Source organism: Ctenocephalides felis, unplaced genomic scaffold, assembly GCF_003426905.1.
Source record: "Ctenocephalides felis isolate EL2017-DRISC unplaced genomic scaffold, ASM342690v1 CF-g0.4_SCAFFOLD_01886, whole genome shotgun sequence".
In the NCBI taxonomy this organism is placed as follows: Eukaryota; Metazoa; Arthropoda; class Insecta; order Siphonaptera; family Pulicidae; genus Ctenocephalides; species Ctenocephalides felis.
Window position 1 is genome coordinate 180,493,181 of NW_020538040.1, and position 16,870 is coordinate 180,510,050.

A 16,870-nucleotide genomic window follows, 5' to 3' on the forward strand; every position below is an offset into this window, starting at 1 on the left:
TGTAGGGGGGGCTAAATGCTCGAGTAAGCAAGGTCAATAATAAAAAAAAGAATTATATAAACTGAATTGCAAAGAATTATATTATTTGCACGTATCGGGAAGTTCTTGCAACTTTTCTTAAACCACAATGCCACTTACACCTAGTCAATTGCAATAAACTTATAACGCATTTATTTATGGATTTTCCGAAGAACATATATTTTTTATAGTGACTACAACAAATTATTCAATGTTTTCATATCATACAACGATAACCTTGTTAGTTATGTCACATGCGATAAGTATTGTAATACGATTCGGCCGTGCGGAGTAACGTATTAAGTTCCGATGTTATTTTTTGAATTTGGCCGAAGCCTCCGTGGCGCAATCGGCTAGCGCGTTCGGCTGTTAACCGAAAGGTTGGTGGTTCGAGCCCACCCGGGGGCGAATCTTTTGCTAAAATAATAAAATTATAGGGTGAGTCACAATGAGACATTAAATCAGTGGTTTCGAACCTTTTCTAGCAATGCCATCAGGGGTTTTTTAAATTGTTGCGCTACCTTAATTTTTCTAACAAATTTAATCTCAGAAAAACATTAGTGATATTTTAATTTATTTATCGGGCTTTAAATTACTATACAATATTATGTAAAAATATTCATAAACAAAATTAATTTTTTATATCAATCGGAATTTTTTTTTACTTTTTAGTGTATATTTGACGATTGTATTATGGAAACAGCTCTATGCACCCTGAGTGGGCTGAAAACCACTACGGTCTTAAATTCAGGATGATGAATACTTTTGATAATAGACAATAATTACAATTTTTACCAAAAATCATTCAAAACAATTTGAAAAATACACTCGGAATTATTAAATCTCAAAAATAAAAATGATCGAAAATGAGCAAAAATGAGTTTTAAAGTTTCCTTGTAATCTTTTGTTTCAATACACTTATAAAATAAATAGTACGAAGACTTCAAGCTCAAAATGATAAATACTTTTGAAAATAAATAATACTTACTGTAATTTTTTTCAAAAATCATCCTATCAATTTTTGGGCAATGTACTAACGATTGAATCATCAAAAATGTGAAAGTAAATGAAAAAGTGACTTGAATTAATTTGAGCTCTCTAATCCTATACACCATTTACAATAAATCGTACGAAGACCTTAAATTGTTATACATACTTTTGAAAAAAGACTATTTTTTTTTTTCAAAATTGTTTGAGACATTTTTGCACGATGCTCTCGCAATTTTGAAACCTCAAATGTGAAAATTTGTTAGAATTCTATTTTTTTTTTTTTAAATAATTTTTCGACAATGTACTCACGATTTGGATATCCAAAAAAAAAATCAACATTAGTGGAAAAGAGGTCTCTCAAGGCCTCCGTGGCGCAATTGGCTAGCGCGTTCGGCTGTTAACCGAAAGGTTGGTGGTTCGAGCCCACCCGGGGGCGAATTTTTACAAAAATATGCAAAACTGTTCAATTTTTTTACAATTAAATTTTAGATGATAAATACTTTTGATAATAGACAATATTTATAATTTTTTATAAAAATCATTTTACATTTTTCGTCGATGTACTTGCAATTTTGACATCTTAAAATTATGAAAATGATCAAAAATGAGTTCTCCGAAGCCTCCTTGTATTTTTTTTGTTTAAAACATTCATAAAATAAATCTTTCGAAGACCTCAAGCTAATAATTATTATGATTTTTTTTCCAAAAATCATTCTAAACTTTTTTGGTCAATGTGCTCACGATTGAATCATCAAAAATGTGAAATAAGTGTAAAAGTCATTTGAATTCTCTCTAATTCTATGTTTAAAATAAATTGCGCGAAGACCGTAAATTGTTGAAAATTCTTTTGAAAACAGACTATAATAATTTTTTTTTTTTTTCAAAATTATTCGAGACACTTTTGGACGATGCGCTCGCAATTTTGAAACCTCAAATGTGAAAATTTGTGTTAGTCGTACAGAGATTTCGAACTCTAGGCGATGAATACTTCTGAAATATATATTTTTCATAAAAAATTTTGACAATGTACTCACGATTTGGATACCAAAAAAAAGTCAAAAATAGTGAGAAGGAGGTATTTCGAGGCCTCCGTGGCGCAATTGGCTAGCGCGTTCGGCTGTTAACCGAAAGGTTGGTGGTTCGAGCCCACCTGGGGGCGAATTTTTATAAAAATATGCGAAACTGTTTATTTTTTTTATTATATTCCCAAAATGATCAAATACATGCAATTTTATTTAATAAACTAATGTTTCATAATGCTAATACATTTTCTATTATTTCAAAATACATGATTCGTGCATTTTTGCAAAAACAAGACTTACAAGCCACTCACTTCGGAAATCAACTACCGACATGCATATATCTTTTTACAATATCACACTTTTCTTTGTTTTTATTATAGTGCGCACCGGATAATTTTTTTGAATTATACTAATTTCTTATTCTTACGATTTAGTCATTTATAGAAAGTGTCTTTAAAGCAATTGTTTTTGTCATATCTGTGGAAGTAAATGTAGTTTAAATATCTCAGTTGATTAAGATTTTGTAAGACATATTTCCAAGACCATATGAACGGAGTTACAATATAAAATTTGTTTTATGATTGTATTATGAGATACCGGATAATTTCAGTTGACCATACTTGTCTGTAACCTCTCAACCTGCTCTTAGGTTGGTATCTTGGCACAATTCCCACAACAAATATTTGTTTTACCATTAATTGTTTTAATGATTTAATTCTATTGTTTCTCACTGTATTTATGGAATGCAATTATTAATGTTAAAAGTAAAACTATGATTAAATTTCTACGAGGTGTGTCTTTAACGCACAATCCTAGGCTGATCTATATGGTAATATATATATTTAACCTTGGCTAATGAGCGGCGAAAGTTATGATGGATGAAGGCGTGTTCAAGGAAGATGAACTTTATTAATCGATGTAATATTGGCATTATTAATTCCAATAACTATTAAGTGCCATAAACACTGTTTTAAATTTTATTATTTATTGTCCTCTATGACTAGGGTACATGAATGTTAATTGTTTTTAAATTACCATAAATGATAAGTACAAGCAGAAATACGATTAATATGTACTTATATATAAATAGTATATATAAATTATTCACATTTTACGTATTAAAATTTTCACAAGTATTTGGGCTGATTTTTGCAAATTTTAGGTATGATATAATACCAGAATAGTTTTAATTCACAATCTGGTAGTGGTACATTTTTTTAAACTTATGTTCCATATTTTCACTTAAAAATATCTATTCAAAATTGTTTCCAAGTTAAAATAACCTTTTTGGCATTTTTGCATTAATATTATAACATCATCAGTATTTAAAAAATTACCATAAAGATATATTAAACATCAATAGGCCAATAGGACGTCTTCTAAATAGTAACGTTGTTACGAATATAATCAGAAAAGCTCATAAAAATTTAAATTTTCATTGCTGTTCAAAAACAATAACAAAACAGTGGTCTATATAAGATTTGAAATATATGTAGAATTTTTTTTTCTATATATTAAAAAGGCGTATAGCTCTATTACAAAGTTCTATAACATAAAGTATTTTTTTTATGAAAGTCAATTTTTATTTTCATAAAACTAGTGTGTTTTGTTAAATATTTTTAACCAAAAATTGTATGAGGTTGAAAATCTTCTTATAGTATAAAATATAAAAATTAAATCGTTGTTTATTAAATTAAATTGAATATTTTGCTGCAAAAATGTATACTGACAAAAAAAATCAAATATCCTTTAAAATTTATAGCTATACTCAATGCCAACTACAATTTGCTAATTTTCCTATAATTTTGCAAAAGTAGAGCAAGAATGTAACCCAGACTTTATTATTCCTTCATATTAGAGTAAGATAAATTCTATCAATAATTGACAAATTTCTTTCAACTATAAAGTTAAAAAGAATGGTTTTTATAAAGCTGGAACAAATACATAAACCAGTTGTTAATATGGTTTCAAATTGATAAATTATATCAAGGCAGCTGCCTTGTATATAATATAATCTCGTTGATTCTTTCTTTCCGTCCATATTGATTGCAATCCCGATTTTGATCATCAGTACATTTTTTCTATATTTTTTTTTTTACCACAAATCCTACAATTTTGTTCTAAAAACGATGAAGAAATCTTGACAGAAATGATTCTTTTATATCGCAATGATCCATATATCATTACCTGGGAAATGGATCAGGCAATGCAAGTTGCAATATTTCTCTATTTACAGTAAATGGGCTTGTCGTAAATTATATATATTTCAATTAGTTAGACTCACTTTTAGTTACTAATATCCTAATTTAATGAATATCAAATGCAAATAGCTATATTTAAGTCTATAGGCGCCACATATTACGAACAATCTGTAATAATCGTGGCGTCATGTTAATAGCAAGAACGCTTAAGGGTATTAAAAATATTATATTGTAAAAGTACGTATATAAGGAATATTCATTTATGTAAGGAATTGAGAAAAATATTGGAAATGTTTTTGACTAAAACGAGTAAAAATTTATAAACTCAACTAAACGCCAAAATAGAATTAATTTTAATGAGTATTTCATGAAATGCTTATAGCGTCAAAAATATTTTATGTTGTATTGATAGTAGTATTTGTACATTGTTTCAAATTCAAATTATAAATAATAAATATATAGAAATATATATTCAACCGATTTACAAAAAAAATTATCAAAGTTATTAGTACACCACATTTCTCTTCAAATTAGAAATTATATCAAAATGTTTACTATATTAACATATACATTGAGTACTATAGTAATATGTACATTGAGTTTACAATATATAGATAAAATATATCGTGTATATTCTTAATTTGCTTATATAAAAATATTGTCAACTATTTAAAAAAAATTTAAAATATCCATTATACATACGTAACTCTAGAGTGGTTTAGCGCTGTTAAATTATGCACCTACGATCTCACAACTCACCTGAAACAAAAAATAACAATCATTAGTCAATGCAATTGATTTAGCAAAAGTAAACATTTACATAATTTGAAAATAAGACATGAATAACATATAGAACGACTCTACTTCCGAATGATTAAGACGTTAGTTGCTGGTCTCCAATATAAAGTTGTTATCAAATCGGTGTCGATAAAATTGGCACGGAACTCAAATAAAACTTACTCTAAATCAACTCTTACATGCATAAAAATGGCATTTATGTTGCATTCGTCGCACACCAAACCGCTAAATGCTTTGATATTTGCAATTTACATGGTAAATACCTGAGAATTTTTTTTGCACGTGAAAGTTTAGCGCGGTTAAATATCGTACGTATTAGATAATGCATAGGCAAACATGTATTTACATTAATATACTGGTTCTAGTGCGTAGCAGAAAGATCTTACAATATTTGTTTATTTGTTTACAGATGTGTGTTAAATTATCCAACCGGCTGACGAGATTTCTGCAACATTCGGAATGGTGAATGGAGATGATACATAAGGTAAATTTAAGGTTATTTTATGATCATTATTATTTTTTTACCTATTGTTCTATAAATACGGTAGATTCCGGATGTAGTACTCTGTAGTATAACCTAAAGCTCAACTCACAAGGAGAACCTCAGCTTTACTCTTCTAGGATATTGATAAAACCGAACAGTTCAAAATATTATAGCTCTATGAGAAGTAGTTTGATTATAAAAAATTATTAAAGTTATTGGAAAAACAATTTAACCATCAACTCCAAGAAGAGTAAAGTTGAGTTTCTCCTTGTGAGTTGAGCTTTTTTAGATTATACATCTTTTTTATATAATTTTTAATTTGTTTGGTATATTGTTCTATATATACAGTAGATTCTGGATATAATTCTTTGTAATATAATCTAAAGTTTAACTCACAAGAAGAATCTCAGCTTTTACTCTTCTGGGATTTTGATGAAACTTTGCATGGTGACAAAGTTGATAGTCAAATCGAACAGTTCAAAATATTTTAGCTGTATGAGAAATGGTTTGATTATAAAAATTCATAAAAATTATAAAAAACAAAACGAGAAACTCTACTCAATTCTACCTACTCTACCTCCATGCAAAGTTTCGTCAAGATCCAAAAAAAGTAAAGCCGAGGTTCTCCTAGTGAGTTGAGCTTTAGATTATACTACTTTTTTACATAATATTAATATTTTATGATTATTATTCTCGACATATTGTTCTGTGTATACAGTAGATTTTATTATATATATGGATATTAGGGTCCTTGAAATGGTCATTTTCAAATTTCCTTGCTCCAAGGGGCTCAAATGGTTCCAAATAGATAAAAAAACATTTATCTGAAAAGTTTAGCTCTTAATATTAACGTTTAGATAAAGCGGAATTCAATCAAAGTTTGTATGGAAATAGCATGGAAAAATTTTCAAAAATTTTAGAAATGTTTTTAGATGTAATTAGCGAACAAATGAATGAATAAAACTCATTCATTTGTCGCTAAGTTATATCTACATTTTTTTTAAATTTTCAACATTTTTTCCATGCTCTTTCTATACAAACTTTGATGAATTGCGCACTATCTAAAAGTTAATATTAAGAGCTAAAACTTTCAGAGAATTGTTTTTTATCTATTTGGAACCATTTGAGCTCCTGGGAGCAAGGAAATTCGAAAATGACCGTTTTAAGGACCACCCTAATGGATATAGTACTTTGTAGTATAATCTAAAGCTCAATTCACATGGAGAACTTCAGCTTTACCTTTCTGTGATGTTGAAACTTTGCATGGTGATAGAGTTGATAGTTCAAAATATGACAGGCCTATAAAATTAATTAATTAATAATAAATAATTGAAGTTTTAGATAGCAATTGGACTATCAACTCTATCTCCATGCAAAGTTTTGTCAAAATTCCAGAAGAGTAAACCTAAGGTTCTCCTTGGAATTATTCAAATTATAGACCATATCACGCTTCGTCCCGTTTGTACGACTGAAGTTTTGTATGCCGTTATATCAGGATACTATCCCCATTTTTTATATCTTTATTGGAATTTCATACTTAAAATTTCATTCAAATTATAGTTCAAAAGCTCATGTTATTTTTATGTGATGCAACAAAATATCCTCTGTTTTGATATCAAGTATGTAACACGTATTATATTGCCATTTTCAGATATTAATCAATATTAAACCCTTTCCACTCGGATGCCGCCGCTTCTGCAAATTCATACTAATTCAGCAATTAGCGAGTGGGAAGGGTTAATACATTTTATATTTCTATCCTTCAATCTCGTTATGTCACTAGATATCTGATTAGGTTTCTTCAACCATCCTTTCCAATAGAAGATTTGCTCTCATTTCAAAGGACCTTGAGACTTCGATCTCTGCAATAATTTGCAATTTATTTGTCGCTCGTCGTTTCAAAATTTAACTTATTATTTATTAAAGCACTGATTGATATGTTATGAAATGAACGATCAATGTGGTATTTTGCTTTGCAATAGAAATTCAATCATTTTATTTCAAACTGGTTCGATAGGTAATGTTACTATAGCGTTTTCATCCAGCAATGCTTGTACTATCAGCATATAAGATATTGAATAAGCGGAAAAAAATTGAAATGTGCCCACGATAATACATCACGATGTTACTTTTTTCGATTTTCTGTTAGGTGAATGTGATTGAAGTAACAGGTCGTATTCAGGATAAGGAACTTCGGAATAACTGGTGGAGTTTATTATTCCAACTCTCATACAAAATTTGGTTACTAAGACATACATATTACACAAATCCTTCGATTGTTGGTCAATGAATGGTTACACTAACATTATTTTAATTACCCATGTTATTATTTATAATCGTCAATACTATTATGCAATTCGCGGTGGTAAAGTTCGCCTCTGAAATGACGCGAATTGCGGATATTGTACGGATGTCAATATTTCTAATGACGCCTTTTTGTATTAAAACGTGTGATTAAGAAATACCTACTTGAGTGGCCGATGGCTAATGGGCGAATGTCATCTGTGGAAATTTGTAATTATTGTTTTTATAAAACTTTTTCTTCTATTCGCGCTTCATTAATGTTGCGAAGATGCTATTGCGTTGAGCAATTGAAATTTCTCACATTTTGCGTTGATAATTGTGCGATTGTGCGAAAATATGCAGTCGTATAATTAATAAGTCGTAAACAAATAACGCAATGATATCACTATGCAATGAGGTAAATTAATTAATTGTAAAATATTATTATTATTGTTGGTTTCGCATAATATTGAGTTTACTCATCGTGAAGAAAACGATATAAAACAATCAATATTTAACATTCAATTGTTGTGATTCATATAACACCATTAAAAAAAATTAATTAACCTTTACTGCTCGACACTACTTCAAAAACAGGCTACTAGCAACTCGGTGCCGCATTCTGACAAATAATTCACAAATTTTATATGAAAGTACCCTTTTCTAGTTAGATAGAGTGAAACTATATAAATTTACATTTTTGCGGAAACAATTATATATAGTCCCTTATACAAGTTTTTGAATAAAACGACTTTGAATTTGATATTTCACAGCATTGACCTGCTGTAAACTTGATATTATTGTGCATGTTATGCCATTTGTTTCATATGAGTTTGTGGACATTGAGGAATATACATTTACAAAAATATCTAAATTTATCTTGTGCACTATGTTAAAGTTTAAAGCGAAAAACCATAGCGGGCTGATTCTAGTCTCGTGATATTTATCTAACATGTCCTTCTTGATAAAATATTGCTTCACGAATTGCTCAGTCGTTTACAGTATTTAGAAAAAAGGTTATATAATAAAAAGAGTGAAAAAACGCACTTATTAATAACTTACAGAACTTGATATATAATAATGAACATTGTAATATAACACTAAATTTAAAAAAGTAAATATTTAACTTCACGTAGGATAGAGAAAATGATATTTTTTTATATATCTTCAAGTTTTTAGAGATTTATGAACATTTTAGCATATCTTAGGCAAAATGGTTGTCTGTGTGTTCGGATAAAAATTTTCGTCGACGATTTTAGAAACACGATTCAACCGAGTTGAATGTTTTAGAAAGACATTGGAATCCTATTGATAAGAAAACGTGCTGTTTAGTTTTTGGACAAGGCAGGTCCAGCCAATTCGAAGATCCGGGGCAAAAATGCCAAAAATGGTAATTCAGTTTTTAAGAAAACGGAGCGTTCGATTTCTATAAATAAAAAGCATTTTACTTGTATTGAAAAGATGAAGAATTGATCAAATTTTCAAGAAGACAGGTCTAGCGGTTTCGGAGATCTAGTAAAAAAAAGTAAAAAAAAAATGCTATTTGGCGGTCACAAATGATCATTAGACATATGCATCAAATTATCAGATATTTAATAGAGATTTAACAATAAGTATACATTTTTATATTTCCGGCAACATTGTTTATCCGTTAGATTGCGACGCGGCGCTTACGCGCTTTGATATTTCATCTCTACGTAGCTAAAGCAGCGCAATTGCTTTGAAAAAAATTTTCCAAACTATTTCAAGGTATTGAAAAAAAAAATCATTTTTTAAGTCATTTTTTCCAAAAATTTCAAATTCTCAAAAATATTTTTTTTCAAAGTTTGAAATTTTGAATCATTTTATAAAATTTAATTTTTGGTACGGAAAGTTCGGGAAATTTGCCTTAATGCACGATGCTATACACCACTAGTTTGCACACTTTTATACCCTATTCGTATACTATTCAATGTCCGGAGTATTCTAAGTAAGTAATTCTTTTAAGAGATAGAAACAAATACTTAAAACTACCAAAATTATCATGAATATAATAATAATAAATAGTAGTCTGCTCGAAGGCAGGTTCATAGTGTGAGACCCACTACAAATCAATAATTTTTCTTACTCCTCCTTGCTCATCATGCCCCTTATATTATAAACACCTCGATGAAAGCATGAATATGATTTATTGTTTTTAATTCTGAAATCCCAATTTGTTATTGCAACTTTTATTCTACTCTATTGAATCTTCAACAAAAGTCTCCTCCATCGTCACCATCGACACTAGAGATATAGATATATAACTTTCCACAAGTATCATTTTTTTAGTACTCTCAACAATAATTGTTTTGAGAGGTTGGAACAACGATCAATACTAATTGATTGATCTCAATTTATTATGACAAGTATATTCAGTCTTCTCAATGAGTATTTTATACGAAGTATCATCATTCGATCTTGGTACATCTTTCAACCATTCTCAGTACAAGCCCACCGCGAGCAGGCACTAATATTTTTTATCTATTTAGATACGATCAAATTCGTCGAAATTTAAAATCACGTAAAAATAACAAAACCTTACCTCATTGATGAATCTACCGTAAACCTAATGTAAACAAAAGAGTACGAGCCGAGTCCCAGTGGCATAGAATTCTTTGTGTTATTATCTCATTACTATATTCGGACGTTCGGCTGTCGAACAATGAACAACGCGGCCTAACCGTGTTCGCGGGGAGCCATCGAGTCTCACAGTCGTCGCCGGGACTGGGATACGGTAGGAACCGTTATTTCGCTCTCGCGATTACACTATTTTGACGTTGTCGTATCATTGACATACCTAAATCCATTCGAAACTTTCGATCATGGCAGGGTTAGCAAATCATTTGAGGAGGAAGAAAATATAGTTCGCCGAAAGTCGCTTAAATGAGAATATCGAACTGAATAATGATCAAACACAGGTTTGATTGATTGATTCTCGTTATCCCTCGATGATACAGCATATAACTTTTTCATATGTTTTTTTAAATAGATTGGAACAAAATACTTAAATTACCAAAATTATTATGAATATATTAGTAATTAATAGTAGTCTGCGCGAAGACAGGGGGAGAGTGCCACCACAAATCAATGATTCCATTTCTCCTCCTTTATTATCCTCCTTACCATTAAACCTTCTTATACGCCTTGAAGAAATCACAATTTACTATTTCTAATCCCCATATCCCATTTGTTATTGGAACTTTATTCAACTTCATTGATTATTCAACAGTGTCCTATCGTTTTCCATCGATAATAGAGCATATAATTTTTTTTGAAGTACCGTTTTTTTAGTACTATCAATAATTATTAGTTCTAATATGGTGAACCAAAATATCAATTAACCATCACAAAAATTACAGAGAATATGTTTGCTCTCATTTATTATGGAAACTTTTATTTAAATTTCGAACACTATACTTACTATATCCAATTCTGAAAAGCAAACCTTTTTTAACTGTTCTATGCATTTTTCTATTCATTACACTAGTTCTAATCAAGTTTAATTTGGATTTTTTCAAGTTTTGCTTTAACCTCCTGCAATTATTAATACCAGTACAATTCAATTACCTAAACTGCATATAATCTAGTCTGTTTTTTTAATGCAAGGGTGTTTTAGTTGTTAGTTAAGGATGTTTTCTGTTTACCAATTAGAATCAGAATCAGAAAGTTATATATTTCTTTAAGTATTGTACATATAAATCATTGACTTATATATACACTTTCATCCGCAGGTATATGGTTTAACATATATGCAAGAAAGAAAGATAAGATAATAAAATATACCTACAGTAGATTTATGTTTATGAACAAAAAGTGATATCTGGTTAACAATTTTCAGAAAAAGTACACACATCAATAAATAAGAAATAATAAAAGTTACAACAATTCCTTAAAAAAATATTTAGAACGGAATGAAATTAATATAAATATTCTATATTAGCCATGAGTCGATTAGGAAATAGTTTGTCTTGACGTGTTTGCAATACCTGTTGTATTTTGGCCAAGGGCCTGGATGTTACTATTGAGGTCTGCTTACCATTTCAAATTAAACTTTTTAAAGAATGTGCCCTCTACAACAATGCATTATTTACTCAATATATGAATAATTATTTGAAAGTAATAAAATTGAAAAATCTAAGTAGTCTGAACGTTTTCGATCTCTTGTTTTTTTTTGCTAATTTTTCACTTATTTTCAAATTTTTCCTATTTCTTCTATAAATTATTTTATCACAAATACAAGCTAATTACAATTTTACTTTCCAAATGCAATTGACTCTTGATTTGGTATTCTGCAACCAGCTACTAACTATAGTATAACATTTTACTTTAATTTAGTAACTTATTTATAATAGCATTTACAAGAGCTTGGAATGATATTTGATATTACTGGTCACTTTATCATTTTTCAATAAATGTCTGAATTAATTCAAATGACATGAATAATTATATATCGATATTAAAGTAAATGCACTTTGGATTTTAGTAAAAAAAACTTTAAATCTGTAGTAAATAAAATAATACTTACTAGTGTGTCTAGTGGTTTATATGTAAAAAAAACTTCCTTACTACAAACAGCTCTATATAAATTTTAAACTACTGCAATCTCTGATACAGCTACTAAAATTCTGCCAAAACCTTTTCTAGCTTTTCCAGCTTTTCTATCTGGACAACGTTCGCTACAATTTTGTTGTAAATATTATTTAGTAATAATTTGTTAACCAGGTAATCGTACAGATGATTAATTTCTAGTGCAAGGTTATTACCACTGATTTGGGCGAATCCGTTATTCAGAAGATGCTTGAGATGAACGAAGCGCCTCGAAAAAAAAAACTGAAGATTTGTGGAAACCCGCTTTTTTGACTATGACCGATGTTTACAATTCGATAGATGTTAAAAGGTTAAATCTGTGGGTTTTTGATAAAGTTTTGCTAAAAGAAAACTTGATAAATCTCGTATAGCGTTTTGTTTCACACAGGTTATTCTTGGGCACCTGTCAGGTCAGAAAGAAATTCTTCTAAATAAAGTAGTATCACCTGTTGGTATTAAATCACGTTTTTTTGCATAGATATATATTGTAAATTTAATTTATTATGACTTTAGCTACTTAATTAACCTTTTTGATTGTTAATTAAATTTCAAATAATTAGTTAGAAAATCCATGTAAAACATTATTCTGAATATTGTACTGCAACAAAATGAAAGAGCTTACGAAAATGATTTTCTTTTTAAATAATTTTAGTTTTATTAAACGATAATTTTAGCAGCATCTTCATTAATTGTTCGCTTCTCCACTACTGACTCTATTACTTCTATTTCATTTAATTTTTGTGACCTAGAAATTTCATATCAACCGGTTCTCCTAATTTGGCTGCGCCTTTCATTGAGTCGTTAAATTGTACGCGGCATATTTGTTGTCTAATAATAATACGATTTATAAATGAACACAATTGATTACAATCGCTATTTTATTTGCCTCTGCCGTTGATGAGATTATTGAGAAAGTTTATCATCCATAGCATTTCGCTTTATGATGTTATAATGCGAAAAAATAATAATGTCAAGAATTTATGCGACGATGCTGTTCAGCTTCAACGGTAACATGTCATAAAATTTCAAATGGACGATAATTTAATGAACAATTACTCATTCATGACGAGCTTGAAATTGTGTTCGAATCGTGTCAAGTAGAAATGGTAAATGAGTTACAAATAGTAGATATATTTTAACAGCAATCAGAACTATGAGTTCTATGAGCAGTTGTGCTAATATTAAACAATGTGGATTTTTATAGATGGCAATTCAAACTTTTGTCTTCTCTGTGTGCTGAATTTATTACTACAATTTCTGTAATACTAATGCATTTTTAATTGACGCAGCAATGCTGAGGAAGAGCTATTTTTACTTGGCAACGTGTTAAAATCTATATTTTCAAGTGAAAACTGATGCCTCTATGCTGCTTGACTGACTGAAGAGCAATAAATTCAACTTCTCCAACTATAAATGTATGGCAACGCAAAACACCAAATCATTAATACTACTAAATTTATTTCCTGTAACCTAAGCTGTATCTATTACGACAATTATCAGTAAGAGTTGTCTTATGCAAATGATGAAAATACATGACATGCCCCACTTCGAGCTGCAAATCAAAACTGGGAACAAGATCCATTACGTAACATTGTTATGATATCAGAATTTCTCCTTTTGCTGTAAATAATATAAGCTTAATAATAATCTTGTAACTATCCACTATCGTATAAAGCTTATAGAATTGCAGGCTGTAAGTGAAATTGCACCTGGTATAGTTTTAGTAGGTCATGAGAGATGAAGTAGGTAGGAACATGTAGGGTTTTATAAAATATTTGTTGTTTTTAACAAATTCATACTTAGGCTTTATTTTTGAAATTTGCAATTGTAAACTGTGATTATTTTCAATGAAACTGTTTATAGCTCCGTGGTAAGAGCTTTGGTCTTGCACCAAAAGGTTTCTGATTATATTCCCATCATTGATCGGACACATTCATCACTAGTGGATCAGTTTTTTTAATTTAAAATATAGATATAAATATAATAATTAAATATATTTGATCATGTTTTAATATCCAGTCCAAAAATATGATAAAAAAATTTAAGTTTTAGAATTATCTCAAATAAATGTTTATGTGCATTATAAATAGTATATTTATTAAATTGCTGCAATTTGCTCTTTTTATCAATCGCATTAAAAATGTAGAGTATTTTGTACTCAGTTTTGAATGCATTGTAAAAGTAACTTTTAGAGGTTTTTTTTTTATAAATATCATGTATGGAGTACAAAATACAGCCATGTCCATGTGTACGAAAATTATTTGAGATGTGATCCTAAAAATTTTGGCAATGAAAGAAACTCAATCCTTTTAGTATTATAATAAAAAAAATGCTTGAACTAATAACACCTTTAAATATTAATTGTAATTTTATTTTAAACAGCAATGAAAACTATGTGTTCTATGAGCTGTTGTGATGCAATTCCTTAACCAAGTGTTATTAGAGGCAACGCAGTGGTTGTCCATTCTCTTTGTAATGAGATTATTATTAGCTTTTTTTCTAATAGCGATGTGATACATTTGCAATAATGCTTTGAAATGCTATCATATTAGATCCATAATTATAAGTGGATGATTCACAACTGCTTGATATCAAGCTGTCTAAGACGGGAATAAAACCTGGAACTATATTGTTTTGTTTTAATCACAATTTGAATGTTCTGTAAACTTATGGTGATGACTTCTTACTGAACTGGCTTTAGAAGGCAAACGAACGGTTAGCTTAACTCTTTACTTAATTTACAATTATTAACTCTAATAAATTTAGTTTTCTTTATAGTGACAACTTTTATTAGATTTTTAAATTTTTTGTCCAATGCTTCTATTTTCACATGGAAACAAATTGTCATCTCAATTTTCAAGTAAGAACCGATGTCACTGCCACGTGACATCAAGAGTATCGAACCTAGATCTTGTTGTCTTGAAAAATTTGTAGTTCTAACCACTGATCTAAGGGGTAGCCTTATACGAGGGTCATTTAACAAATACTTAGTCTCACCACAACTGCTCACTTGTAAAACAAATTATCTCAATTTTCAAGTAAGGACCGATGTCACTACCACTTGGCATTAATATCGAACCAAGATCTTGTTATTAGAAATCCATAGCTATAGCCACTAATCCAAGGGGTAACCTTATACGAGAGTCATTTAGCAAGTACTTAGTCTCACCTAAACTTTTTAGCTTATTTTGCTACAGCTATCAAAAAACGTGGTTCTTGGACGGGTTGATAAATTTGAAGCGCATTGCTGGGCCAAATAAATCGAGCTTGAAAAAAATTATGCTGAAAATAATTTACTATTTTTCCGTGGTAATATTTTTATTTGTAGGCTAAGTACTTGCTGAATTATCCACGTACTTTAGTTAAGGATATAAGTTTTCTCAAAACAAAAGAAAATCTTTCCTTGTTGATGACTTTGTCCTACCAGCCAAAGTTGCATCTATGCTCACGACCGTGGCTCGGGATCGATAACCGTATTCCGTTTCGTGACAATTGTGTGACAATTCATAACTCACGAGCTCCGAAAAAAACATCTATTCGTATATAAACATTGTATATTATACCGCTAAGATTTACGCCCGTGCCGTTCGTCTTTATTGGCGTTAGGCGTAATTTCGCTTGATTACATAATTACTCGCCATTGCCGATTCTTTGAGCCATTGTATTCTGAAACATATGTACGAATGCGAATAAAATACATCGGCCGTGACGACATGTAACGATTCGAATTTTAATGGAGGAGATCACCAGACATAATGCAATACCGTATATTATAGTTGTACACGTTTGACTGTTATTATGATTAGATCTGGCGGAGACACGACTGTTTTGATGAGACGACAATCGTTATTGGAAACAATACAGGTAATAATGAAATGAAGCAGGATCCTTGGTGTTTGAACGCTGTATTTTTGCAATGGAAATTTAGATCAACATTGTTTGGCCCTTTGGTATTGCTGCAACAAGTTGAGATATAGAAAGAAAAACCATTACAAGCTAACCATGAGTTGCCTTCTAATTAGAAGTGCATCCACATATTTAAGACTACCATTGGATTGAATTCTATAAGGCGTCGTGGTTGTGGAGTCTCAACATAAATTTCTACAACATATTTTTCATAGTCATAAGAAGCTTCACTTAAGTCTTTAACATTTTTTCAATAGTTTGTATGCCTAACTAGAAATTCGTTAAAATTAATTTTTTACTCGTCTATCGGTCATTGTATCAACGTTAACGATCAGATTTCGATTTTATCATAATGCTTATTTTTGCATACAAAAAATATTATTTTTATGTGCAATATAATAATATGTTGCAATATAATAATAATATGTCATATAATTACATTATTTTATGGAATAAGCTATTTCATATATAAATGGCTATACCCATTTGGACAGAAGACATACATGGATAAACTTCATAAAGAAACGTTTGCAGCTTCAAAAAAATTCCAATAAACTATA

At 29.7% G+C, this 16,870-nt stretch overlaps 3 non-coding genes across 3 annotated transcripts; all 3 read left to right on the top strand.

Annotated features, from left to right (window-relative positions):
- Positions 1–352: 352 nt before the first annotated feature.
- On the top strand, positions 353–426 carry Trnan-guu. The gene has a single exon. It is a non-coding gene; the product is annotated as a tRNA-Asn (tRNA).
- Positions 427–1,370: 944 nt separating this feature from the next.
- On the top strand, positions 1,371–1,444 carry Trnan-guu. Its single transcript has one exon. It is a non-coding gene; the product is annotated as a tRNA-Asn (tRNA).
- A 649-nt stretch (positions 1,445–2,093) lies between these two features.
- Trnan-guu lies at positions 2,094–2,167 on the top strand. Its single transcript has one exon. It is a non-coding gene; the product is annotated as a tRNA-Asn (tRNA).
- The last annotated feature ends 14,703 nt before the right edge of the window (positions 2,168–16,870 follow it).